At 45.9% G+C, this 27967-nt stretch overlaps 17 non-coding genes across 17 annotated transcripts; all 17 read right to left on the minus strand.

Moving 5' to 3' along the window:
* Positions 1 to 12: 12 nt before the first annotated feature.
* On the minus strand, positions 13 to 85 carry TRNAA-UGC (transfer RNA alanine (anticodon UGC)). The gene has a single exon. It is a non-coding gene; the product is annotated as a tRNA-Ala (tRNA).
* A 9986-nt stretch (positions 86 to 10071) lies between these two features.
* Positions 10072 to 10143, minus strand: TRNAA-CGC (transfer RNA alanine (anticodon CGC)). Its single transcript has one exon. It is a non-coding gene; the product is annotated as a tRNA-Ala (tRNA).
* A 131-nt stretch (positions 10144 to 10274) lies between these two features.
* Positions 10275 to 10346, minus strand: TRNAA-UGC (transfer RNA alanine (anticodon UGC)). Its single transcript has one exon. It is a non-coding gene; the product is annotated as a tRNA-Ala (tRNA).
* Positions 10347 to 11237: 891 nt separating this feature from the next.
* On the minus strand, positions 11238 to 11309 carry TRNAA-CGC (transfer RNA alanine (anticodon CGC)). Its single transcript has one exon. It is a non-coding gene; the product is annotated as a tRNA-Ala (tRNA).
* Positions 11310 to 12435: 1126 nt separating this feature from the next.
* Positions 12436 to 12507, minus strand: TRNAA-CGC (transfer RNA alanine (anticodon CGC)). The gene has a single exon. It is a non-coding gene; the product is annotated as a tRNA-Ala (tRNA).
* Positions 12508 to 12638: 131 nt separating this feature from the next.
* TRNAA-UGC (transfer RNA alanine (anticodon UGC)) lies at positions 12639 to 12710 on the minus strand. The gene has a single exon. It is a non-coding gene; the product is annotated as a tRNA-Ala (tRNA).
* Positions 12711 to 13633: 923 nt separating this feature from the next.
* TRNAA-CGC (transfer RNA alanine (anticodon CGC)) lies at positions 13634 to 13705 on the minus strand. The gene has a single exon. It is a non-coding gene; the product is annotated as a tRNA-Ala (tRNA).
* Positions 13706 to 13836: 131 nt separating this feature from the next.
* Positions 13837 to 13908, minus strand: TRNAA-UGC (transfer RNA alanine (anticodon UGC)). The gene has a single exon. It is a non-coding gene; the product is annotated as a tRNA-Ala (tRNA).
* Positions 13909 to 14831: 923 nt separating this feature from the next.
* On the minus strand, positions 14832 to 14903 carry TRNAA-CGC (transfer RNA alanine (anticodon CGC)). Its single transcript has one exon. It is a non-coding gene; the product is annotated as a tRNA-Ala (tRNA).
* Positions 14904 to 15034: 131 nt separating this feature from the next.
* TRNAA-UGC (transfer RNA alanine (anticodon UGC)) lies at positions 15035 to 15106 on the minus strand. Its single transcript has one exon. It is a non-coding gene; the product is annotated as a tRNA-Ala (tRNA).
* Positions 15107 to 16029: 923 nt separating this feature from the next.
* On the minus strand, positions 16030 to 16101 carry TRNAA-UGC (transfer RNA alanine (anticodon UGC)). The gene has a single exon. It is a non-coding gene; the product is annotated as a tRNA-Ala (tRNA).
* A 1124-nt stretch (positions 16102 to 17225) lies between these two features.
* TRNAA-CGC (transfer RNA alanine (anticodon CGC)) lies at positions 17226 to 17297 on the minus strand. Its single transcript has one exon. It is a non-coding gene; the product is annotated as a tRNA-Ala (tRNA).
* Positions 17298 to 22323: 5026 nt separating this feature from the next.
* TRNAA-CGC (transfer RNA alanine (anticodon CGC)) lies at positions 22324 to 22395 on the minus strand. Its single transcript has one exon. It is a non-coding gene; the product is annotated as a tRNA-Ala (tRNA).
* Positions 22396 to 22526: 131 nt separating this feature from the next.
* On the minus strand, positions 22527 to 22598 carry TRNAA-UGC (transfer RNA alanine (anticodon UGC)). The gene has a single exon. It is a non-coding gene; the product is annotated as a tRNA-Ala (tRNA).
* A 923-nt stretch (positions 22599 to 23521) lies between these two features.
* On the minus strand, positions 23522 to 23593 carry TRNAA-CGC (transfer RNA alanine (anticodon CGC)). Its single transcript has one exon. It is a non-coding gene; the product is annotated as a tRNA-Ala (tRNA).
* Positions 23594 to 23724: 131 nt separating this feature from the next.
* On the minus strand, positions 23725 to 23796 carry TRNAA-UGC (transfer RNA alanine (anticodon UGC)). Its single transcript has one exon. It is a non-coding gene; the product is annotated as a tRNA-Ala (tRNA).
* A 923-nt stretch (positions 23797 to 24719) lies between these two features.
* TRNAA-UGC (transfer RNA alanine (anticodon UGC)) lies at positions 24720 to 24791 on the minus strand. Its single transcript has one exon. It is a non-coding gene; the product is annotated as a tRNA-Ala (tRNA).
* Between the last annotated feature and the right edge of the window lie 3176 nt (positions 24792 to 27967).

Here is a 27967-nt window from a genome sequence, read left to right on the forward strand (position 1 = left end):
ATTTGAAAAAGGTGAGAGATGCTGGGGATTGAACCCAGGACCTCATACATGCAAAGCATGCGCTCTACCACTGAGCTACATCCCCAAAAGTTTACCGGAAGCCTGGAGCACTCACACGTATTTACTTCACACAGCGGCTGCAGGAAGCGAACAAGGGTGAGAAAAAGTGACCACCAAAAGGAAGTGCGTTCCTTGCACATACATGCAGGCTGGCCATGGAGATGCCTCACAGATGCAAAGCGTGCGCTCTACCACTGAGCTACATCCCCAGTTACGAACTGTGTGAAAATGCAAGTTTTTTTTTTCAAACCTAGAATAACTTGCCATTGTGGAGTCGAGAGTAGTAACTGTACTTTCAAGTAACTTTTCAGAATACGCTGCAGTGTGTGTACATGGGAAATCAGACTATTTTTGACCCTTATATGTCTTGTATTCTGCATTTTCCCCGGTTCTCCCCTCTGCAAACTCTAGCTCTACATTGTCAATTGACTCCAGGCTTTTGGGAGGAGACTAGCAACTCTGGGCTCTACCATATACAGCGCAGCACACAGAGAAGGTTTCCTGGCCTTCATTAGTCAACACACAGACAAACGCAGCAGAAGTGTGGAGTATGTGACAGAGCAATAGTAATCAGTGTAGATGGTGAATCCAGCTCTAGGTTAAAGTAAAAGACGCGTGATTAAGCTAAGCACAATTAGAGTTGAGCGAAACGGGTCGAAAAAATTCAAAAGTCGCCGACTTTTGGCAAAGTCGGGTTTCATGAAACGAAACCCGACCCTAGGATGAGGTCGGCCACGAGGTCGGCGACTTACGCACCAAAGTCGCGTTTCAAAAGTTTGTTTTGTGCTCTTTTTCAGCCAATCAGGATCCACGGACACTGTGGGCAACGTGATGACATAGGCACGGGTCACCACCATCTTTCAGAAGGGCATGCAAGTGATTGGCTTGCTTTGGTGGGCGTCACAGGGGGTATAAAAGGGCGTGCACGCCGACCGCCATCTTACTTCTGCCGATCTTAGTATAGGGAGAGGTTGCTGCTGATTCTGTAGGGAGAGCGTTAGGCAGGGAAGAAGACAAAAAAACTGCTTCTGCTGCTAGCGATTTGGGCTGCACAACACACAAGTCACTGTGTGTGCAGTGCAAGGGGAGGCTATATTGTGGTGTATCAGTGGTGTTGGTTGTTGGGCTGCCTTTTAAGGCTTCCTGACACGCTGGCATTGCTGTTTACCCACTGCTCCGCAAACTGCTTTTTTAAAAGCAATCCAATCTCCCTTATCCTCTCGTCACTTTGGTCACAGGCAGCTGTGCCATCGAGCGTGTCACATAGCGCTCAGATATCAGTGGGCCGCACACAATCCACAAGTGTCCAGTGTCCAAAAGTGTACGCAGAGATTCAAAATCTCCATTATCCTCTCGTCACTTTGGTCACAGGCAGCTGTGCCATCGAGCGTGTCACATAGCGCTCAGATATCAGTGGGCCGCACACAATCCACAAGTGTCCAGTGTCCAAAAGTGTACGCAGAGATTCAAAATCTCCATTATCCTCTCGTCACTTTGGTCACAGGCAGCTGTGCCATCGAGCGTGTCACATAGCGCTCAGATATCAGTGGGCCGCACACAATCCACAAGTGTCCAGTGTCCAAAAGTGTACGCAGAGATTCAAAATCTCCATTATCCTCTCGTCACTTTGGTCACAGGCAGCTGTGCCATCGAGCGTGTCACATAGCGCTCAGATATCAGTGGGCCGCACACAATCCACAAGTGTCCAGTGTCCAAAAGTGTACGCAGAGATTCAAAATCTCCATTATCCTCTCGTCACTTTGGTCACAGGCAGCTGTGCCATCGAGCGTGTCACATAGCGCTCAGATATCAGTGGGCCGCACACAATCCACAAGTGTCCACTGTCCTCAAGTGTACGCAGAGATTCAAAATCTCCATTATCCTCTCGTCACTTTGGTCACAGGCAGCTGTGCCATCGAGCGTGTCACATAGCGCTCAGATATCATTGGGCCGCACACAATCCACAAGTGTCCACTGTCCACAAGTGTACGCAGAGATTCAAAATCTCCATTATCCTCTCGTCACTTTGGTCACAGGCAGCTGTGCCATCGAGCGTGTCACATAGCGCTCAGATATCAGTGGGCCGCACACAATCCACAGGTGTCCAGTGTCCAAAAGTGTACGCAGAGATTCAAAATCTCCATTATCCTCTCGTCACTTTGGTCACAGGCAGCTGTGCCATCGAGCGTGTCACATAGCGCTCAGATATCAGTGGGCCGCACACAATCCACAAGTGTCCAGTGTCCAAAAGTGTACGCAGAGATTCAAAATCTCCATTATCCTCTCGTCACTTTGGTCACAGGCAGCTGTGCCATCGAGCGTGTCACATAGCGCTCAGGTATCAGTGGGCCGCACACAATTCACAAGTGTCCACTGTCCACAAGTGTACGCAGAGATTCAAAATCTCCATTATCCTCTCGTCACTTTGGTCACCGGCAGCTGTGCCATCGAGCGTGTCACATAGCGCTCAGATATCAGTGGGCCGCACACAATCCACAAGTGTCCACTGTCCACAAGTGTGTGCAGAAATTCTAAAACTCCCCTGTCCTATAGACACCTTGTACCTTGTTTTACATTACTATATAGTTTGTTGGATTTTGTCTACATTTCTACCAAAAATGAGGAAGGCTGGTGGAAGAGGCCGTGGAATTGGGCGGGGGTTGGCAGCTGGTAATGATGGTGTTGGTGGTGGATCTGATGGTAGTGGCAAGAGCAAAATAGGACCGAATGCAGGAGGTGCTGACCCTGCGTCATCGTCTGGCTACATAAGGACTCGAACGCTTAGTTTTCTAGGAGTTGACAAACCGCTTTTAAAGGCAGAGCATCAGGAAAAAGTTTTGTCTTACATTGCTGACTCAGCCTCCAGCTCTATTGCCTTCTCTTCTTCAGTTGTAAAAAGTAAAAGCACTGAGTCGTCATTGGAGGCTCATGTTCATGAACCACACCTTTCCTTGTGTCCTTCACCCCAACCAAGATTGAAGGATGACACAGGCCATACTACTGATTACTCCATGGAGCTGTTTTCACATACCATGCCTGGATTATCAAGTCAAATGGTGAATTACCCAGGCCAAGATGAATCTGACATGGAGTGCACTGATGCACAGCCACTGATGGATGATTCTGCTGGTACGTTCACTCAGAGCACTACATTGTCCTCGCAGTGTACAGAGCCAGATTTTGACCCTGATGAGACTCAGGTGCCCCTTCCCGCACACTATACCACCATACACGGTGACACAGAGAAAGGTGCACATGACATAGAAGAGGAGGTGATGGATGACCCAGTTGTTGACCCAGATTGGCATCCATTGGGGGAAGAGGGTGCTGCTTCCAATAGCTCAGATGAGGAGCATCCACAGCAGACATCGACATCGCAACAGCTGTTATCTGGCAGGCCCGGAGCACTCCAAAGACAGGTTCCAAACATCAAAAGAGTTGCTGGACAGCTTGTCCAGAGGGTCAAAAGATCACAGCGTGCTAGGCCGCAAAATGTCTGCCAAAGTAGGAAGAGTGCAGTGTGGCAGTTTTTTGAACAAAATCCTCATGATCAGGCCAAGGTTATCTGTAAGAAGTGCGCAAAGACCTTTAGCCGAGGGAAAAATCTGAAAAATTTCAATACCAGTTGCATGCTTAGACATTTAACCAGCATGCACTTGCAAGCGTGGACACAACACCAAACCTCAAGTGCCACATGTGCAACTGATCACAACGAAGGTAGTCAGCAATGCTACATTGTTTCCCCCACTGTAAGCCCACCGGTTAGCACAGCAGCAAATGTTCAGGTGTCGTTGCAAGGCCACAGCAGTCAGGGAATCCCACTGTTATATCAACGAAAGACTGATTCTAGGCCATCAGAAAGAACAACAACTCCATCACCATCATCAACCCTCCCTCAGTCCGCCCTGTCCACCGCTACTTCCACCATATGCAGCTCTCAAGTCCAGCTCACCCTCCCAGACACTATGAGTAGGTCAAGAAAGTACTCAGTCTCTCATCCGCGTACACTGGGTTTGAACGCCCACATTGCCAAACTAATCTCGTTTGAGATGATGCCCTTTCGGTTGGTGGAAAGCACAGCTTTCCGCGAACTCATGGCCTATGCAGTACCACGCTATGACCTACCCAGTCGCCACTTCTTCTCTCGCAAAGCCATCCCAGCCCTCCACCATCATGTGAAAGACCGCATTGTCCATGCACTCAAGCAGTCAGTGAGCGGAAAGGTGCACCTCACAACTGATGCATGGTCCAGTCGGCATGGCCAGGGCCGTTACGTGTCCATCACTGCGCACTGGGTTAATGTGGTGGATGCAGGGTCCACAGGGGACAGCGGTGGTGGGACAGTGCTGCCTTGCCCACGGTATAGGAAACAGTTGGCTGTAGGCGTTCGACCCTCCTCCTCCTCCAGAAGCGACAGCTCGTCCACAGAGCGCAGTCGTACGAGCACTCCATCTGCAGCTGCCACTGTTGCACACGATGTGTCCCCCTATCGAGCAGCTAGTGGAAAGCGTCAGCAGGCTGTGTTGCAGATGATGTGTTTGGGCGACAGACACACCGCCGAGGTGCTGGCCGAGTACTTGAAGCGACAAACTGAGTCATGGCTGGGCAGTGTACATCTTGAGGCAGGCAAGGTAGTTAGTGATAACGGCCGTAATTTTGTGGCAGCCATAGCCCTTTCAAAACTCAGCCACATACCTTGCTTGGCTCACACCTTGAACCTGGTGGTGCAGTGCTTCCTCAAAAATTATCCGGAGTTAACAGCCCTGCTCCAGAAGGTGCGAAGACTGTGCGCGCACATCCGCCGGTCGCCTGTACACTCCGTTCGTATGCAGAAGCTGCAGCGATTGCTCCACCTTCCCAACCACCGCCTCATTATCGACATTGCAACAAGGTGGAACTCCACCCTGCACATGGTGGAGCGGCTGTGCGAGCAGAGGCAGGCCATAATGCATTTGTGGGAGGATACACGGCCAGGCACTTTGAGAGCAGACATGGAGTTGACAGGCGTGCAGTGGTCGAAGCTGAAAGACCTTTGTAAAGTCCTTCAGTGTTTTGAGGAATGCACACGGCTGGTAAGCGCAGACAACGCCATCCTAAGCATGAGCATCCCACTTATGCGTCTGCTCATGCAAACTTTGACGCACCTTAAGGAGCAGGCGTCTGCAGCCAATGTTGATGAGGAGGAAGAGGAGGAGGGAATCCTTGATGACATTCAGCCATTGTCTGCTCAGGGACCGCTCCTGGACGAGGTGGAGGAAGAAGAGGAGGAGGAGGAGGAGGATGATGGGGATGATTACTTAGGGGAGGAGGATGCATCTCGTGGGGCAAGTGAAAATGTTGGCGTGGCAAGGTCTGGTACAGGGTTTGTGCGTGACTGGAGGGATGTGGATTTGCCAGAAAGTGCTCCTCCACCCAGCACTCGCAGTGCATCATTGACACCGGGAACATTGGCCCACATGTCAGATTATGCCTTGCGGATCCTAAAAAGGGACCCCCGCATTGCCAAAATGATGAACGATGACGAATACTGGTTGGCCAGCATCCTGGATCCACGCTATGAAGGCAAATTACAAAACATCATGCCACAGGAGAACCTTGACCTAATATTGGCTAAGAAACAAGCAACTCTGGTAAATCGGTTGCTTGAGGCATTCCCAGCACACAGCAGCGGTGATGGTTCTCACACGAGCCGTACGGGCCGGGGGCAGCTTGGCAGAGGTGTTCGTGGTGCACACAGCAGAAGTGGCGTTGGAGACAGGGGTTTCATGACAATGTTGTGGACTGATTTTTCAAATACCGCTCACACAACTGGTAATACTGCATCGATGGAAAGTGACAGGAGACAGCAGTTGTCAACTATGGTTACAAATTACTTTTCCTCCCATATCGATGTTCTCCCACACAGGTCATTCCCCTTTGACTATTGGGCCGCTAAACTGGACACCTGGCCTGAATTGGCCCAATATGCCTTACAGGAGCTCGCTTGCCCAGCTGCAAGTGTGCTATTGGAAAGAGTCTTCAGTGCAGCTGGATCAATCCTGACAGAAAAAAGGACCCGTCTGTCAACCCAAAATGTGGATGATCTAACCTTCATTAAAATGAACCATGCATGGGTTTCCAAGGATTTTGTCCCACCTTCCCCTGATGACACATAGGGTGACAGAAAAATGGCTTGCTTTGGTCCACCTCTTCCTGGTACTTCACCTATTTCGCCTTTTGCATCAGTTGAATGTCCAACATCAACATATGCCACTTTCTAAAACTCCCTAACTGTGCTGCCTCCCCCCCCATGGCCGGGGTCACCACCTAGCGCACGACACCGTGCGAGTGCCGTTGCCCTGGACAGGTGGGTAGGCCGACTCTTGGGCGCGGGCACTGGCACAGGGTCCCTCATAGTGCAATCAAGTGTCTCTGACGGTGGTGGTGCACACCCGCCGTCAGACACACCGCTGTACTGAGGGGCCCAATGCCAGTACCGACGCCCACGAGTGGGCCCCCCTTGCTTGGCCAGGGCCCCAGCATTTGCAATCTTTACCTCTCCCTGCTCCTCCGCTGTGTAATCTGGGCCGTTAAATCCATACTGTGCCTGACACCGTCTGAGCCTGCCTCCTGAGACATATATTTTGAATGTGTACGCTATCCATACATGTTATCCAGGGATACGGTACCCTTTCTAACCTTTGTGCAATCACGTGCAATCCATACTGGGCCTAACACTGTCTGAGCCTGCCTCATGCTGTATAGACATATATTTTGAATGTGTACGCTATCCATACATGTTATCCGGGGATACGGTACCCCTTCTAACCTTTGTGCAATGACGTGCAATCCATACTGGGCCTAACACCATCTGAGCCTGCCACATGCTGTATAGACATATATTTTGAATGTGTACGCTATCCATACATGTTATCCTGGGATACGGTACCCCTTCTAACCTTTGTGCAATGACGTGCAATCCATACTGGGCCTAACACCGTCTGAGCCTGCCTCATGCTGTATAGACATATATTTTGAATGTGTACACTATCCATACATGTTATCCGGGGATACGGTACCCTTTCTAACCTTTGTACAATGACGTGCAATCCATACTGGGCCTAACACCGTCTGAGCCTGCCTCATGCTGTATAGACATATATTTTGAATGTGTACGCTATCCATACATGTTATCCGGGGATACGGTACCCCTTCTAACCTTTGTGCAATGACTTGCAATCCATACTGGGCCTAACACCGTCTGAGCCTGCCTCATGCTGTATAGACATATATTTTGAATGTGTACGCTATCCATACATGTTATCCGGGGATACGGTACCCTTTCTAACCTTTGTGCAATCACGTGCAATCCATACTGGGCCTAACACCGTCTGAGCCTGCCTCATGCTGTATAGACATATATTTTGAATGTGTACGCTATCCATATATGTTATCCGGGGATACGGTACCCCTTCTAACCTTTGTGCAATGACGTGCAATCCATACTGGGCCTAACACCGTCTGAGCCTGCCTCATGCTGTATAGACATATATTTTGAATGTGTACGCTATCCATACATGTTATCCGGGGATACGGTACCCCTTCTAACCTTTGTGCAATGACGTGCAATCCATACTGGGCCTAACACCGTCTGAGCCTGCCTCATGCTGTATAGACATATATTTTGAATGTGTACGCTATCCATACATGTTATCCAGGGATACGGTACCCTTTCTAACCTTTGTGCAATGACGTGCAATCCATACTGGGCCTAACACCGTCTGAGCCTGCCTCATGCTGTATAGACATATATTTTGAATGTGCACGCTATCCATACATGTTATCCGGGGATACGGTACCCCTTCTAACCTTTATGCAATGACGTGCAATCCATACTGGGCCTAACACCGTCTGAGCCTGCCTCATGCTGTATAGACATATATTTTGAATGTGTACGCTATCCATACATGTTATCCGGGGATACGGTACCCTTTCTAACCTTTGTGCAATCACGTGCAATCCATACTGGGCCTAACACCGTCTGAGCCTGCCTCATGCTGTATAGACATATATTTTGAATGTGTACGCTATCCATACATGTTATCCGGGGATACGGTACCCCTTCTAACCTTTGTGCAATGACGTGCAATCCATACTGGGCCTAACACCGTCTGAGCCTGCCTCATGCTGTATAGACATATATTTTGAATGTGTACGCTATCCATACATGTTATCCGGGGATACGGTACCCCTTCTAACCTTTGTGCAATGACGTGCAATCCATACTGGGCCTAACACCGTCTGAGCCTGCCTCATGCTGTATAGACATATATTTTGAATGTGTACGCTATCCATACATGTTATCCGGGGATACGGTACCCTTTCTAACCTTTGTGCAATGACGTGCAATCCATACTGGGCCTAACACCGTCTGAGCCTGCCTCATGCTGTATAGACATATATTTTGAATGTGTACGCTATCCATACATGTTTTCCGGGGATACGGTACCCCTTCTAACCTTTGTGCAATGACGTGCAATCCATACTGGGCCTAACACCGTCTGAGCCTGCCTCATGCTGTATAGACATATATTTTGAATGTGTACGCTATCCATACATGTTATCCAGGGATACGGTACCCTTTCTAACCTTTGTGTAATCACGTGCAATCCATACTGGGCGTGAGAACGGCTGGCGAGCTGTTAAGCAAGCTACAGCACCTGTCCAGACAAGTACAGGGATTCCCTAGCGAGGAGACTTATTTGATTGTTTTCTATGTTGGGACAGCAATTTTTGGGGAGCACTATACTCTGGAGAATGATAGATGGGGCCCACCATACACTGGAACATTCCAAAGGTGGACATCAGACACTGGAGCAGCATTTACAGGGCCCATTATACACTAGAGCATTAGAAATGGGGCCCATTATGTTTGGAGCATTATTTGGGCCCATAAGACAGTGGAGCTTCATCCATGGGGACCAACATATACTGTAGCATTATGTGGAGCTCATCATATACTGTTTCAAACATTATATGGGACCAATGATTTTGTATGGAGAAATAGATGGGCCTCGTCATGAGATGTAAAAAGTGAGGTATTTTTCATTGTACTATACCGCTATTTCTCTGCCGTATCGGAGCATGATGAGTTGTAGTATGTGTTAAAGGGGCGCTCTTTCGCCCAGGGCACATGAAAACCTGCAGCCAGCCCTCCCCCCCCACAAATTTAGCCAAATAACCCCCATTTTTCAGTGCGTAACTTGTATTATGAAGTTAATTAAGGTTGACAAGCTTAAGTAAGAAGAATTGATGCTTTTGGCATTCAAATGGGCACTGTAGGTGTGTTTCCTGTCCTCCTCTCACTGCCGACTTTTATTCCCCATTGACTTACATTGGGTTTCGTGTTTCGGGACGACCCCGACTTTTCCCTATAATCGGACGATCTTGCTCAACCCGACTTTTGGAAAAGTCGGGTTTCACGAAACGAAACGCGACCCTAAAAAACCAAAAGTCGCTCAACTCTAAGCACAATCCTTCTGATTGTCCCTCTGCCAGTTTTCTCACCTTCCTGCCTCCTATATCATTAGCATAAAGTCTAAAAAGCTGTGCCACCCAATGTCAAGGTGTGTTGGTGGGAGGTTTAGGTTTGATCCCAATGAAGTTGAGCTGTCTTTTTTCAGAGTGGATGGTGAATACAGGAGGCAGGGGTAGAGCAAACCTTGGCTGGTAAGTGGTGAAAAAAGCAAATATCTTTGAGACTATATAATCGAAAGTCTCCTATATTTGCGTGTACTATTGATTTTGGCCAAGTTTGTTGAATGTCCAGTTCCCATTCAAATCATTTTACTGAGTGGGAAAAAATGTTGCCCGTGGCTTAGGCACTGTTAAGACCTTGCAATCGAGAAAGCCTTGTCCTGCCAAGTGACATGTCAAAGCAAACAGTTTAAGCGGCAGAGATTCCTTGCAAGTCTTGACACTTAGCTTGAGTGGTGCGCTAGCCAAAGATGTCTAGCCAAGTTTGAAAACGGTTGGAGATGCTGGGGATTGAACCCAGGACCTCATACATGCGAAGCATGCGCTCTACCGCTGAGCTACATCCCCAAAAGTGTACTGGGAGCCTGGAGCACTCACACGTATTTACTTCACACAGCGGCTGCAGGAAGCGAACAAGGGTGAGAAAAAGTGACCACCAAAAAGAAGTGCGTTCCTTTCACATACATGCCAGCTGGCCATGGAGATGCCAGGGATTGAACCCGGGGCCTCACACATGCAAAGCGTGCGCTCTACCACTGAGCTATATCCCCAGTTATGAAATGTGTGAAAATGCAAGTTTTTTTTTTCAAACCTAGAATAACTTGCCATTGTGGAGTCGAGAGTAGTAACTGTACTTTCAAATAACTTTTCAGAATATGCTGCAGTGTGTGTACATGGGAAATCAGACTATTTCTGACCCTTATATGTCTTGTATTCTGCATTTTCACCGGTTCTCCCCTCTGCAAACTCTAGCTCTACATTGTCAATTGACTCCAGGCTTTTGGGAGGAGACTAGCAATTCTGGGCTCTACCATATACAGCGCAGCACACAGAGGTTTCCTGGCCTTCATTAGTCAACACACAGACAAATGCAGCAGAAGTGTGGAGTATATGACAGAGCAATAGTAATCAGCGTAGATGGTGAATCCAGCTCTAGGTTAAAGTAAAAGATGCGTGATTAAGCTCAGCACAATCCTTCTGATTGTCCCTCTGCCAGTTTTCTCACCTTCCTGCCTCCTATGTCATTAGCATAAAGTCTAAAAAGATGTGCCACCCAATGGCAAGGTGTGTTGTTGGGAGGTTTAGGTTTGATCCCAATGAAGTTGAGCTGTCTTTTTTCAGAGTGGATGGTGAATACAGGAGGCAGGGGTAGAGCAAACCTTGGCTGGTAAGTGGTGAAAAAAGCAAATATCTTTGAGACTATATAATCGAAAGTCTCCTATATTTGCGTGTACTATTGATTTTGGCCAAGTTTGTTGAATGTCCAGTTCCCATTCAAGTCATTTTACTGAGTGGGAAAAAGTGTTGCCCGTGGCTTAGGAAGTGTTAAGACCTTGCAATCGAGAAAGCAAACAGTTTAAGCGGCAGAGATTCCTTGCGAGTCTTGACACTTAGCTTGAGTGGTGCGCAGCCAAAGATGTCTAGCCATATTTGAAAAAGGTTGGAGATGCTGGGGAATGAACCCAGGACCTCACACATGCGAAGCATGCGCTCTACCACTGAGCTACATCCCCAAAAGTGTACAGGGAGCCTGGAGCACTCACACGTATTTACTTCACACAGCGGCTGCAGGAAGCGAACAAGGGTGAGAAAAAGTGACCACCAAAAGGAAGTGCGTTCCTTGCACATACATGCAGGATGGCCATGGAGATCCTGGGGATTGAACCCTGTGCCTCACACATGCAAAGCATGCGCTCTACCACTGAGCTACATCCCCAGTTACTAACTGTGTGAAAATGCAAGTTTTTTTTTCAAACCTAGAATAACTTGCCATTTTGGAGTCAAGAGTAGTAACTGTACTTTCAAGTAACTTTTCAGAATACACTGCAGTTTGTGTACATGGGAAATCAGACTATTTCTGACCCTTATATGTCTTGTATTCTGCATTTTCACCGGTTATCCCCTCTGCAAACTCTAGCTCTACATTGTCAATTGACTCCAGGCTTTTGGGAGGACACTAGCAACTCTGGGCTCTACCATATACAGCGCAGCACACAGAGAAGGTTTCCTGGCCTTCATTAGTCAACACACAGACAAACGCAGAAGAAGTGTGGAGTATATGACAGAGCAATAGTAATCAGTGTAGATGGTGAATCCAGCTCTAGGTTAAAGTAAAAGACGCGTGATTAAGCTCAGCACAATTCTTCTGATTGTCCCTCTGCCAGTTTTCTCACCTTCCCGCCTCCTATATCATTAGCATAAAGTCTAAAAAGCTGTGCCACCCAATGTCAAGGTGTGTTGGTGGGAGGTTTAGGTTTAATCCCAATGAAGTTGAGCTGTCTTTTTTTCAGAGTGGATGGTGAATACAGGAGGCAGGGGTAGAGCAAACCTTGGCTGGTAAGTGGTGAAAAAAGCAAATATCTTTGAGACTATATAATCGAAAGTCTACTATATTTGCGTGTACTATTTATTTTGGCCAAGTTTGTTGAATGTCCAGTTCCCATTCAAGTCATTTTACTGAGTGGGAAAAAGTGTTGCCCGTGGCTTAGGAAGTGTTAAGACCTTGCAATCGAGAAAGCCTTGTCCTGCCAAGTGACATGGCAAAGCAAACAGTTTAAGCGGCAGAGATTCCATGCGAGTCTTGACACTTAGCTTGAGTGGTGCGCTAGCCAAAGATGTCTAGCCATATTTGAAAAAGGTTGGAGATGCTGGGGATTGAACCCAGGACCTCATATATGCGAAGCATGCGCTCTACCACTGAGCTACATCCCCAAAAGTGTACTGGAAGCCTGGAGTACTCACACGTATTTACTTCACACAGCGGCTGCAGGAAGCGAACAAGGGTGAGAAAAAGTGACCACCAAAAGGAAGTGCGTTCCTTGCACATACATGCAGGCTGACCATGCAGATGCCGGGGATTGAACCCGGGTCCTCACACATGCAAAGAGTGCACTCTATCACTGAGCTACATCCCCAGTTTCGAACTGTGTGAAAATGCAAGTTTTTTTTTTCAAACCTAGAATAACTTGCCATTTTGGAGTCAAGAGTAGTAACTGTACTTTCAAGTAACTTTTCAGAATACACTGCAGTTTGTGTACATGGGAAATCAGACTATTTCTGACCCTTATATGTCTTGAATTCTGCATTTTCACCGGTTCTCCCCTCTGCAAACTCTAGCTCTACATTGTCAATTGACTCCAGGCTTTCGGGAGGAGACTAGCAACTCTGGCTCTACCATATACAGCGCAGCACACAGAGAAGGTTTCCTGGCCTTCATTAGTCAACACACAGACAAAAGCAGCAGAAGTGTGGAGTATATGACAGAGCAATAGTAATCAGTGTAGATGGTGAATCCAGCTCTAGGTTAAAGTAAAAGACGCGTGATTAAACTCAGCACAATCCTTCTGATTGTCCCTCTGCCAGTTTTCTCACCTTCCCGCCTCCTATATCATTAGCATAAAGTCTAAAAAGCTGTGCAACCCAATGTCAAGGTGTGTTGGTGGGAGGTTTAGGTTTGATCCCAATGAAGTTGAGCTGTCTTTTTTCAGAGTGGATGGTGAATAAAGGAGGCAGGGGTAGAGCAAACCTTGGCTGGTAAGTGGTGAAAAAAGCAAATATCTTTGAGACTATATAATCGAAAGTCTCCTATATTTGCGTGTACTATTGATTTTGGCCAAGTTTGTTGAATGTCCAGTTCCCATTCAAGTCATTTTACTGAGTGGGAAAAAGTGTTGCCCGTGGCTTAGGCAGTGTTAAGACCTTGCAATCGAGAAAGCCTTGTCCTGCCAAGTGACATGGCAAAGCAAACAGTTTAAGCGGCAGAGATTCCTTGCGAGTCTTGACACTTAGCTTGAGTGGTGCGCTAGCCAAAGATGTCTAGCCATATTTGAAAAATGGTTGGAGATGCTGGGGATTGAACCCAGGACCTCATACATGCGAAGCATGCGCTCTACCACTGAGCTACATCCCCAAAAGTGTACCGAAAGCCTGGAGCACTCACACGTATTTACTTCACACAGCGGCTACAGGAAGCGAACAAAGGTGAGAAAAAGTGACCACCAAAAGGTAGTGCTTTCCTTGCACATACATGCAGGCTGGCCATGGAGATGCTGGGGATTGAACCCTGGGCCTCACACATGCAAAGCGTGCGCTCTACCACTGAGCTACATCCCCAGTTACAAACTGAGTGAAAATGCAAGTTTTTTTTTTCAAACCTAGAATAACTTGCCATTTTGGAGTCGAGAGTAGTAACTGTACTTTCAAGTAACTTTTCATAATACGCTGCAGTGTGTGTACATGGGAAATCAGACTATTTCTGACCCTTATATGTCTTGTATTCTGCATTTTCACCGGTTCTACCCTCTGCAAACTCTAGCTCTACATTGTCAATTGACTCCAGGCTTTTGGGAGGAGACTAGCAACTCTGGGCTCTACCATATACAGCGCAGCACACAGAGAAGGTTTCCTGGCCTTCATTAGTCAACACACAGACAAACGCAGCAGAAGTGTGGAGTATATGACAGAGCAATAGTAATCAGTGTAGATGGTGAATCCAGCTCTAGGTTAAAGTAAAAGACGCGTGATTAAACTCAGCACAATCCTTCTGATTGTCCCTCTGCCAGTTTTCTCACCTTCCCGCCTCCTATATCATTAGCATAAAGTCTAAAAAGCTGTGCAACCCAATGTCAAGGTGTGTTGGTGGGAGGTTTAGGTTTGATCCCAATGAAGTTGAGCTGTCTTTTTTCAGAGTGGATGGTGAATAAAGGAGGCAGGGGTAGAGCAAACCTTGGCTGGTAAGTGGTGAAAAAAGCAAATATCTTTGAGACTATATAATCGAAAGTCTCCTATATTTGCGTGTACTATTGATTTTGGCCAAGTTTGTTGAATGTCCAGTTCCCATTCAAGTCATTTACTGAGTGGGAAAAAGTGTTGCCCGTGGCTTAGGCAGTGTTAAGACCTTGCAATCGAGAAAGCCTTGTCCTGCCAAGTGACATGGCAAAGCAAACAGTTTAAGCGGCAGAGATTCCTTGCGAGTCTTGACACTTAGCTTGAGTGGTGCGCTAGCCAAAGATGTCTAGCCATATTTGAAAAGTGGTTGGAGATGCTGGGGATTGAACCCAGGACCTCATACATGCGAAGCATGCGCTCTACCACTGAGCTACATCCCCAAAAGTGTACCGAAAGCCTGGAGCACTCACACGTATTTACTTCACACAGCGGCTACAGGAAGCGAACAAAGGTGAGAAAAAGTGACCACCAAAAGATAGTGCGTTCCTTGCACATACATGCAGGCTGGCCATGGAGATGCTGGGGATTGAACCCTGGGCCTCACACATGCAAAGCGTGCGCTCTACCACTGAGCTACATCCCCAGTTACAAACTGTGTGAAAATGCAAGTTTTTTTTTTCAAACCTAGAATAACTTGCCATTTTGGAGTCGAGAGTAGTAACTGTACTTTCAAGTAACTTTTCAGAATACGCTGCAGTGTGTGTACATGGGAAATCAGGCTATTTCTGACCCTTATATGTCTTGTATTCTGCATTTTCACCGGTTCTACCCTCTGCAAACTCTAGCTCTACATTGTCAATTGACTCCAGGCTTTTGGGAGGAGACTAGCAACTCTGGGCTCTACCATATACAGCGCAGCACACAGAGAAGGTTTCCTGGCCTTCATTAGTCAACACACAGACAAACGCAGCAGAAGTGTGGAGTATATGACAGAGCAATAGTAATCAGTGTAGATGGTGAATCCAGCTCTAGGTTAAAGTAAAAGACGCGTGATTAAGCTCAGCACAATCCTTCTAATTGTCCCTCTGCCAGTTTTCTCATCTTCCTGCCTCCTATATCATTAGCATAAAGTCTAAAAAGCTGTGCCACCCAATGTCAAGGTGTGTTGTTGGGAGGTTTAGGTTTGATCCCAATGAAGTTGAGCTGTCTTTTTTCAGAGTGGATGGTGAATACAGGAGGCAGGGGTAGAGCAAACCTTGGCTGGTAAGTGGTGAAAAAAGCAAATATCTTTGAGACTATATAATCGAAAGTCTCCTATATTTGCGTGTACTATTGATTTTGGCCAAGTTTGTTGAATGTCCAGTTCCCATTCAAGTCATTTTACTGAGTGGGAAAAAGTGTTGCCCGTGGCTTAGGCAGTGTTAAGACCTTGCAATCAAGAAAGCCTTGTCCTGCCAAGTGACATGGCAAAGCAAACAGTTTAAGCGGCAGAGATTCCTTGCGAGTCTTGACACTTAGCTTGAGTGGTGCGCTAGCCAAAAATGTCTAGCCATATTTGAAAAAGGTTAGAGATGCTGGGGATTGAACCCAGGACCTCATACATGCAAAGCATGCACTCTACCACTGAGCTACATCCCCAAAAGTGTACCAGAGTCCTGGAGCACTCACACGTATTTACTTCACACAGCGGCTGCAGGAAGCGAACAAGGGTGAGAAAAAGTGACCACCAAAAGGAAGTGCGTTCCTTGCACATACATGCAGCCTGGCCATTGAGATGCGGGGGATTGAACCCGGGGACTCACACATGCAAAGCGTGCGCTCTTCCACTGAGCTACATCCCCAGTTACTAACTGTGAAAATGCAAGTTTTTTTTTTCAAACCTAGAATAACTTGCCATTTTGGAGTCGAGAGTAGTAACTGTACTTTCAAGTAACTTTTCAGAAAACGCTGCAGTGTGTGTACATGGGAAATCAGACTATTTCTGACCCTTATATGTCTTGTATTCTGCATTTTCACCGGTTCTCCCGTCTGCAAACTCTAGCTCTACATTGTCAATTGACTCCAGGCTTTTGGGAGGAGACTAGCAACTCTGGGCTCTACCATATACAGCGCAGCACACAGAGAAGGTTTCCTGGCCTTCATTAGTCAACACACAGACAAACGCAGCAGAAGTGTGGAGTATATGACAGAGCAATAGTAATCAGTGTAGATGGTGAATCCAGCTCTAGGTTAAAGTAAAAGACGCGTGATTAAGCTCAGCACAATCCTTCTGATTGTCCCTCTGCCAGTTTTCTCACCTTCCCGCCTCCTATATCATTAGCATAAAGTCTAAAAAGCTGTGCCACACAATGTCAAGGTGTGTTGGTGAGAGTTTTAGGTTTAATCCCAATGAAGTTGAGCTGTCTTTTTTCAGAGTGGATGGTGAATACAGGAGGCAGGGGTAGAGCAAACCTTGGCTGGTAAGTGGTGAAAAAAGCAAATATCTTTGAGACTATATAATCGAAAGTCTCCTATATTTGCGTGTACTATTGATTTTGGCCAAGTTTGTTGAATGTCCAGTTCCCATTCAAGTCATTTTACTGAGTGGGAAAAAGTGTTGCCCGTGGCTTAGCCAGTGTTAAGACCTTGCAATCGAGAAAGCCTTGTCCTGCCAAGTGACATGGCAAAGCAAACAATTTAAGCGGCAGAGATTCCTTGCGAGTCTTGACACTTAGCTTGAGTGGTGCGCTAGCCAAAGATGTCTAGCCATATTTGAAAAAGGTTGGAGATGCTGAGGATTGAACCCAGGACCTCATACATGCGAAGCATGCGCTCTACCACTGAGCTACATCCCCAAAAGTATACCGGAAGCCTGGAGCACTCACACGTATTTACTTCACACAGCGGCTGCAGGAAGCGAACAAGGGTGAGAAAAAGTGACCACCAAAAGGAAGTGCGTTCCTTGCACATACATGCAGGCTGGCCATTGAGATGCCGGGGACTCACACATGCAAAGCGTGCGCTCTTCCACTGAGCTACATCCCCAGTTACGAACTGTGTGAAAATGCAAGTTTTTTTTTTCAAACCTAGAATAACTTGCCATTTTGGAGTCGAGAGTAGTAACTGTACTTTCAAGTAACTTTTCAGAATACGCTGCAGTGTGTGTACATGGGAAATCAGACTATTTCTGACCCTTATATGTCTTGTATTCTGCATTTTCACCGGTTCTCCCCTCTGCAAACTCTAGCTCTACATTGTCAATTGACTCCAGGCTTTTGGGAGGAGACTAGCAACTCTGGGCTCTACCATATACAGCGCAGCACACAGAGAAGGTTTCCTGGCCTTCATTAGTCAACACTAGTGTTGAGCATTCCGATACCGCAAGTATCGGGTATCGGCCGATACTTGCTGTATCGGAATTCCGATACCGACTTCCGATATTTTTTCAATATCGGAATTCGGCATCGGAATCGGAAGTTCAAAGTTGATTGACAGACTGACGTCATCATGATGCGCGGTGTGTGCGCATCATGATGCGCCGTCATTTCGGGCCTTCCGGGGGTCTCTGCCGGCCTGCCGGGGGGCTGTGCCGGCCTGCCGGGGGGCTGTGTGGACTGCCCGGGGTCTGTACCGGCCTGCCGGGGGGCTGTGCCGGCCTGCCGGTGGTCTGTGCACCCTGTGGGGGTCTGTACCGGCCTGCCGGGGGGCTGTGCCGGCCTGCCGGTGGTCTGTGCACCCTGTGGGGGTCTGTACCGGCCTGCCGGGGGGCTGTGCCGGCCTGCCGGTGGTCTGTGCACCCTGTGGGGGTCTGTACCGGCCTGCCGGGGGGCTGTGCCGGCCTGCCGGGGGGCTGTGCCAGCCTGCCGGGGGGCTGTGCTGATGCCCGGGGGTCTGTGCAAGCATCGTCCGATGGGACTACAAGTCCCATCGGGCGATGCCTGCTACCATGACAGTGATTGACACATTAGCCAATGATGGGACAGTAGTAGTCCCATCATCCGGCTAATGTGTTAAATGTTAAAAAAAAAAAAATACTACATACATACTACATGCTACATACATACTACATGCATGCTACATACATACTACATGCTATATACATACTACATGCATGCTACATACATACTACATGCTACATACATACTGCATGCATGCAACATACATACTACATGCTACATACATACTACATATATACTACATACATACTACATACATACTGCATGCTACATACATACTACATACATACTACATACATACTACATGCATGCTACATACATACTACATGCATGCTACATACATACTACATGCATGCTACATGCATGCTACATACATACCACATACATACTACATACATACTACATACTACATATATACTACATGCATGCTACATACATACTACATGCTACATACATACCACATACATACTACATACATGCTACATACTACATACATACTACATACATACTACATGCATGCTACATACATACTACATGCATGCTACATACATACTACATGCCACATACATACCACATACATACTACATACATACTACATACATACTACATGCTACATACATACTACATACATACCACATACATACTACATACATACTACATGCTACATACATACTACATACATACCACATACATACTACATACATACTACATACATACTACATGCTACATACATACTACATATATACTACATGCATGCTACATACATACTACATGCTACATACATACCACATACATACTACATACATGCTACATATATACTACATGCATGCTACATACATACTACATATATACTACATGCATGCTACATACATACTGCATGCTACATGCATGCTACATACATACTACATACATACTACATGCTACATACATACCACATATATACTACATACATACAATACATTCATACAATACATACATAGACATACAGTACATATAACATAGAGTAACATACTTACCAATACTTGTCACATTGTTCCCCGAAGCCATTGTCTTTTCCGGAATAAATATTAACATAACAAACCACAAAAATACTCACCCACGATCCGAAGCAGTCCACGAGTGTGTCCCACGATGATCTTGGGTAGAGAACTGCAGCATCCGATGATGCTGCCGTTCTCTACGGGCTGCAGGAATCCAATGACGGAAGGTAGGTATCCTTCCGCACTGTATTCCTCCGCCACTTAAAAAAAAAAAAGTCCCTAGTCTCACTTTATGCCATTGCTGCGTGGGAAATTCCCACACAGCAATGGCATAAAGTGAGACTAGGGACTTTTTTTTTTTTTAAGTGGCGGAGGAATACAGTGCGGAAGGATACCTACCTTCCGTCATTGGATTCCTGCAGCCCGTAGAGAACGGCAGCAACAGCTGATGCTGCAGTTCTCTACCCAAGATCGTCGTGGGACACACTCGTGGACTGCTTCGGATCGTGGGTGAGTATTTTTGTGGTTTGTTATGTTAATATTTATTCCGGAAAAGACAATGGCTTCGGGGAACAATGTGACAAGTATTGGTAAGTATGTTACTCTATGTTATATGTACTGTATGTCTATGTATGTATTGTATGTAGTATGTATGTAGTATATATGTGGTATGTATGTAGCATGTAGTATGTATGTAGTATGTATGTAGCATGCATGTAGCATGCAGTATGTATGTAGCATGCAGTTAGTATATATGTAGTATGTATGTGGTATGTATGTAGCATGTAGCATGCATGTAGTATATATGTAGTATGTATGTAGCATGTAGTATGTAGCATGCATGTAGTATGTATGTAGCATGCATGTAGTATGTATGTAGTATGTATGTAGCATGTAGTATATATGTAGCATGCATGTAGTATGTATGTAGCATGCATGTAGTATGTATATGGTATGTATGTAGCATGTAGTATGTATGTAGCATGCATGTAGTATATATGTGTTATGTATGTGGTATGTATGTAGCATGCATGTAGCATGCATGTAGTATGTATGTAGTATGTATGTAGCATGTAGTATGTATGTAGCATGCATGTAGTATGTATGTAGCATGCATGTAGTATGTATATGGTATGTATGTAGCATGTAGTATGTATGTAGCATGCATGTAGTATATATGTGTTATGTATGTGGTATGTATGTAGCATGCATGTAGCATGCATGTAGTATGTATGTAGTATGTATGTAGTATATATGTAGTATGTATGTAGCATGTAGTATGTATGTAGCATGCATGTAGTATATATGTAGTATGTATGTAGCATGTAGTATGTATGTAGCATGCATGTAGTATATATGTAGTATGTAGCATGTAGTATGTATGTAGCATGCATGTAGTATATATGTAGTATGTAGCATGTAGTATGTATGTAGCATGCATGTAGTATATATGTGTTATGTATGTAGCATGTAGCATGCATGTAGCATGCATGTAATATTTATGTAGTATATATGTGGTATGTATGTAGCATGCAGTATGTATGTAGCATGCATGTAGTATACATGTAGTATGTATGTTGCATGTAGTATTTATGTAGTATGAATGTAGCATGTATGTAGTATGTATGTAGCATGTTTGTAGTATGCATGTTGTATGTATGTAGCATGTAATTTTTTATTTTTTTATTTTTTTTTACATTTAACACATTAGCCGGATGATGGGACTACTACTGTCCCATCATTGGCTAATGTGTCAATCACTGTCATGGTAGCAGGCATCGCCCGATGGGACTTGTAGTCCCATCGGACGATGCCTGCACAGACCCCCGGAGCCTGCACAGACCACCTTCAGGCCGGCACAGCCCCCCGGCAGGCCGGCACAGCCCCCCGGAGCCTGCACAGACCACCGGCAGGCCGACACAGCCCCCCGGCAGGCCGGCACAGCCCCCCGGCAGGCCGGCACAGCCCCCCGGAGCCTGCACAGACCACCGGCAGGCCGGCACAGCCCCCCGGCAGGCCGGCACATCCCCCCGGCAGGCCGGCACAGCCCCCCGGAGCCTGCACAGACCACCGGCAGGCCGGCACAGACCACCGGAGCCTGCACAGACCCCCTGGCAGGCCGGCACAGCCCCCCGAAAGGCCCGTACAGACCCCAGAGAGGCTGTACAAGGGCAGGAAAGGGTTTTTCTTATTCCGATACCGGAAGTCCCATAGACTTGAATGGGACTTCCGGTATCGGAATCGGCGATACCGATACTTTTTTTAAAGATCGGCCGATACCATCCGATACGATACTTTGAAGTATCGGACGGTATCGCTCAACTCTAGTCAACACACAGACAAACGCAGCAGAAGTGTGGAGTATATGACAGAGCAATAGTAATCAGTGTAGATGGTGAATCCAGCTCTAGGTTAAAGTAAAAGACGCGTGATTAAGCTCAGCACAATCCTTCTGATTGTCCCTCTGCCAGTTTTCTCACCTTCCCGCCTCCTATATCATTAGCATAAAGTCTAAAAAGCTGTGCCACCCAATGTCAAGGTGTGTTGGTGAGAGGTTTAGGTTTGATCCCAATGAAGTTGAGCTGTCTTTTTTCAGAGTGGATGGTTAATACAGGAGGCAGGGGTAGAGCAAACCTTGGCTGGTAAGTGGTAAAAAAAGCAAATATCTTTGAGAATATATAATCGAAAGTCTCCTATATTTGCGTGTACTATTGATTTTGGCCAAGTTTGTTGAATGTCCAGTTCCCATTCAAGTCATTTTACTGAGTGGGAAAAAGTGTTGCCCGTGGCTTAGGCAGTGTTAAGACCTTGCAATTGAGAAAGCCTTGTCCTGCCAAGTGACATGGCAAAGCAAACAGTTTAAGCGGCAGAGATTCCTTGCGAGTCTTGACACTTAGCTTGAGTGGTGCGCTAGCCAAAAATGTCTAGCCATATTTGAAAAAGGTTGGCGATGCTGGGGATTGAACCCAGGACCTCATACATGCGAAGCATGCGCTCTACCACTGAGCTACATCCCCAAAAGTGTACCGGAATCCTGGAGCACTCACACGTATTTACTTCACACAGCGGCTGCAGGAAGCGAACAAGGGTGAGAAAAAGTGACCACCAAAAGGAAGTGCGTTCCTTGCACATACATGCAGGCTGGCCATGGAGATGCCGGGGATTGAACCCGGGGCCTCCCACATGCACAGCGTGTGCTCTACCACTGAGCTACATCCCCAGTTACGAACTGTGTGAAAATGCAAGTTTTTTTTTTTCAAACCTAGAATAATTTGCCATTTTGGAGTCGAGAGTAGTAACTGTACTTTCAAGTAACTTTTCAGAATACGCTGCAGTGTGTGTACATGGGAAATCAGACTATTTCTGACCCTTATATGTCTTGTATTCTGCATTTTCACCGGTTCTCCCCTCTGCAAACTCTAGCTCTACATTGTCAATTGACTCCAGGCTTTTGGGAGGAGACTAGCAACTCTGGGCTCTACCATATACAGCGCAGCATACAGAGAAGGTTTCCTGGCCTTCATTAGTCAACACACAGACAAACGCAGCAGAAGTGTGGAGTATATGACAGAGCAATAGTAATCAGTGTAGATGGTGAATCCAGCTCTAGGTTAAAGTAAAAGACGCGTGATTAAGCTCAGGACAATCCTTCTGATTGTCCCTCTGCCAGTTTTCTCACCTTCCCGCCTCCTATATCATTAGCATAAAGTCTAAAAAGCTGTGCATCCCATTGTCAAGGTGTGTTCGTGGGAGGTTTAGGTTTGATCCCAATGAAGTTGAGCTGTCTTTTTTCAGAGTGGATGGTGAATACAGGAGGCAGGGGTAGAGCAAACCTTGGCTGGTAAGTGGTGACAAAAGCAAATATCTTTGAGACTATATAATCGAAAGTCTCCTTTATTGCGTGCACTATTGATTTTGGCCAAGTTTGTTGAATGTCCAGTTCCCTTTCAAGTCATTTTACTGAGTGGGAAAAAGTGTTGCCCGTGGCTTAGGCAGTGTTAAGACCTTGCAATCGAGAAATCCTTGTCCTGCCAAGTGACATGGCAAAGCAAACAGTTTAAGCGGCAGAGATTCCTTGCGAGTCTTGACACTTAGCTTGAGTGGTGCGCTAGCCAAAGATGTCTAGCCATATTTGAAAAAGGTTGGAGATGCTGGCGATTGAACCCAGGACCTCATACATGCGAAGCATGCGCTCTACCACTGAGCTACATCCCCAAAAGTGTACCAGAAGCCTGGAGCACTCACACGTATTTACTTCACACAGCGGCTGCAGGAAGCGAACAAAGGTGAGAAAAAGTGACCACCAAAAGAAAGTGCGTTCCTTGCACATACATGCAGGCTGGCCATGAAGATGCCGAGTATTGAACCCGGGGCCTCACACATGCAAAGCATGCGCTCTACCACTGAGCTACATCCCCAGTTATGAACTGTGTGAAAAAGCAAGTTTTTTTTTTCAAACCTAGAATAACTTGCCATTTTGGAGTCGAGAGTAGTAACTGTACTTTCAAGTAACTTTTCAGAATACGCTGCAGTGTGTGTACATGGGCAATCAGACTATTTCTGACCCTTATATGTCTTGTATTCTGCATTTTCACCGGTTCTCCCCTCTGCAAACTCTAGCTCTACATTGTCAATTGACTCCAGGCTTTTGGGAGGAGACTAGCAACTCTGGGCTCTACCATATACAGCGCAGCACACAGAGAAGGTTTCCTGGCCTTCATTAGTCAACACACAGACAAACGCAGCAGAAGTGTGGAGTATATGACAGAGCAATAGTAATCAGTGTAGATGGTGAATCCAGCTCTAGGTTAAAGTAAAAGACGTGTGATTAAGCTCAGCACAATCCTTCTGATTGTCCCTCTGCCAGTTTTCTCACCTTCCCGCCTCCTATATCATTAGCATAAAGTCTAAAAAGCTGTGCCACCCAATGTCAAGGTGTGTTGGTGGGAGGTTTAGGTTTGATCCCAATGAAGTTGAGCTGTCTTTTTTCAGAGTGGATGGTGAATACAGGAGGCAGGGGTAGAGCAAACCTTGGCTGGTAAGTGGTGAAAAAAGCAAATATCTTTGAGACTATATAATCGAAAGTCTCCTATATTTGCGTGTACTATTGATTTTGGCCAAGTTTGTTGAATGTCCAGTTCCCATTCAAGTCATTTTACTGAGTGGGAAAAAGTGTTGCCCGTGGCTTAGGCAGTGTTAAGACCTTGCAATCGAAAAAGCCTTGTCCTGCCAAGTGACATGGCAAAGCAAACAGTTTAAGCGGCAGAGATTCCTTGCGAGTCTTGACACTTAGCTTGAGTGGTGCGCTAGCCAAAGATGTCTAGCCATATTTGAAAAAGGTTGGAGATGCTGGGGATTGAACCCAGGACCTCATACATGCAAAGCATGCGCTCTACCACTGAGCTACATCCCCAAAAGTGTACGGTAAGCCTGGAGCACTCACACGTATTTACTTCACACAGCGGCTGCAGGAAGCGAACAAGGGTGAGAAAAAGTGACCACCAAAAGGAAGTGCGTTCCTTGCACATACATGCAGGCTGGCCATGGAGATGCTGGGGATTGAGCCCGGGGCCTCACACATGCAACGCGTGCGCTCTGCCACTGAGCTACATCCCCAGTTACGAACTGTGTGAAAATGCAAGTTTTTTTTGTTCAAACCTAGAATAACTTTAGAAGTTTTGTTTTGATTAAAATAGAATTGAGCTATTTTTGTGATATAGTCTCCTTTTATTGTGGGATATTCAAAGTTATTGTGGCTGCTCCAAATCCTGGTCATCTATTACCACCAATCTCTAATCAGCAAGTCTATTTATCTCTTCTTGTAGCAGTTATGTGTGAAGCTACTATACAGATTTTCCTAAGTCTGAGATTTCTTGCCTCTGCTTCTTGTCCCTGGTATGTATGAGATTGCTTATTGCACTACTTGTTTTGTCATCCTACAATCTCCTTTTTGTGGCTCAGCTTTAATTAACTGATTAAGATGAGTCCATGCCTCCTCCCTCTGTTTCACACCTGAATGCATTTGTAAGCAAATATATTGTGAGCAACAAGTCTGCCTAGACTTTAGTCTGCTCCTGCATCATCTAAGTGCAGCATCTAAGTGTACTGCAATGAATTAGACCCGAATTGCACCAGAATGGAACTGAAGGTAACTGGCTATATAGTCACTGTAAACAATGTTTCGGTTTGTTTCCTCTCTCACTCCTCTAATTCTTTCCTTCCTAAAAAGCAGCCCTGATCCCTACACCTAGTTAAGATCTGTCATCTCTCCCTCCATCCACATCACCCCCACATCAGAAATGTTCCTCTAAATAAAATCCTGTTTCTCCAAACACACACAGCCACGTTATGCCCTCACCTGCTCCCACCTATTCACTCTTTCCATTATTCTCACTGCCGGTGATATCTCTCAAAAATCTCTTCCTCCTTTCCACAACCCCAAAGTCACTTCCTCCCATCCACAATATAACACTAATTGTAACAATCTTTCTAACCTTGTACCCATTCTCCCAGGCCCCACTTCCCCAGTCCCTCTAACAGGAGCTGTATGGAACGCTTGCTATGTCTGCAGAAAACTTTCCTACCTTCATGATCTTTTCATTGCTCACAAACATTTATTCCTTGGTAACACCAAAATCTGGCTCACCCCATTTGACATAGCCTCTCCAGCTTACCTTTTTTTGGTGGATGCCATCATTCTCATACACACTGCCGCAGCAACAAGCATGATGGAGGGAATTTTGTTCTCCTGTGACATAACTGCTCCTTATACCCAATTCCTCTGCCACCCTCTGTTGCTCTCGCTTTTTTTGAGGTGTACTCTGTGTACATCTATTCCTCCTCCAACCTTCAACAGGCTGTAATTTACCAGCTGCCAGGGCCAGCCATCATCTTTTTCAACCACTTCACCACCTGGCTGCTTAATTTCCTTTTCGCTGACATACCCACTGTTAACATGGGTAACTTTAACATCCCCATTGACACTCAGCTGTCTCAAACCTTCTAACTCTCACCTCCTCCTTCAACCTTACTAAGTGGATCTCCTCAGCCATTCACAAAGATGACCACACATATGACCTCATCTTTACCTGCCTCTGTTTCCTAGCTTCTAAAAACTGACTGTGACATCAAAACATAAACTAGGTCTGAACAGGTGCTTACCTAGAGTCACCAACTCATATACAATCAAACAAATAAAGCAGCACTCTGTAGTGCCATAGCATTCAAATATGAAATATGAAAATTGAATTGCATTACTGCACTAGAAATATGAAAAATTGAGAATGCTTAGCGCATAAATTGGTCAATTTACAAATACTATAATGAACACAAATTTCCAAAAACTGACAGTCACATCCAAACATAAAATAAGTCTGGACAGTTTTTCTTTATTTTTTATTCATTAGCCTTCTGACTGAGCACTCCACCCCTCAGCCTCAGGTGTTTTTAATCACATTAAGACCCTACCCCTCCACAGAGATATAGATTTCAGTCTAAGAGAGGATTCACATTAGGTTCCCATAGAGCTGAAGACTTTAGTCTAAGAGAGGATTGGCATTAGGTTAAGTCCTGGAAGCAAGAATCACCGTAACATAGCTTCCAGGTACGCATCAATTGGCCAATTTATGCACTAAGCGTTCTCAATTTTTCATATTTCTAGTGCAGTAGTGCAATTCAATTTTCATATTTCAAATTTGCATGCTATGGCACTACAGACTGTTGCGTTATTTGTTTGTCTGTTTCCTTGCTAACCTCTCTAATGCTCCTATTTCTCTTTCTGACCACAACCTAATCACAATCCCCCACCCCACAAACTTGAACACCCTCGCAGAAAACTTGAACACCTTGTTATACACTCCCTTTCTGAGTCTTTTATCCCTGTTGCAGAAATAGGTCTCTTACATGATGCAGATGCCGCTTTATATAAAACCACAACAGCAACTGCTCTTTAATCGTTTGCCCCCTAACATATACCAAAGTTTGCACAATCAACAGGCAACATTTGCAAACCAGTTTGACTAAAGAACTTGGATGAGCTTCCAGGGTTGCTGAGCAAAGATGGAAAAGATTCCACTCTAATGAGCTCTTCATCACATTCAAACAGTCCCTAACCACTTTCAAGTTCACACTCACTGAAACAAAAGATAACTACTTCTCATCTCTCATATTCTTCCTGTCATACACGACTAAAAAGCTACTCAACATGCCTCGATTACACCCTGTTAGGTTTGGTGTAACACACCAAATAAGATATTATAATAAGGTGTGTTCGCAACCTGGGGTCCACCGTGCAGTGATGGAGAAATTGCAGCTAACACAATGGAGGAGCATGGCTGCGAGAAAACACTTTAAGTACACTGAGTTAAATGTCACTCAGTGTGCACAGAGCGCAAAATAACAAGCTCTGTTACACCACGGAGTGATTCTATGAAGCAAACAAAATAGGACTATACCCTGTTAGACTGCACAGGCATATAGAAAAATACTAATTGGGGTCCCTATAACTTAACCCCACTGGGATGACTCAGCTGGTGGTTGACCCTGCTCTGAAGCATGGTGTGCTTTAGCACATGCGCCTCAGGACACATG

The sequence above is a fragment of the Dendrobates tinctorius genome, unplaced genomic scaffold (genome assembly GCF_039654945.1).
Source record: "Dendrobates tinctorius isolate UK_male_01 unplaced genomic scaffold, ASM3965494v1 ptg000011l, whole genome shotgun sequence".
Classification (NCBI taxonomy): domain Eukaryota; kingdom Metazoa; phylum Chordata; class Amphibia; order Anura; family Dendrobatidae; genus Dendrobates; species Dendrobates tinctorius.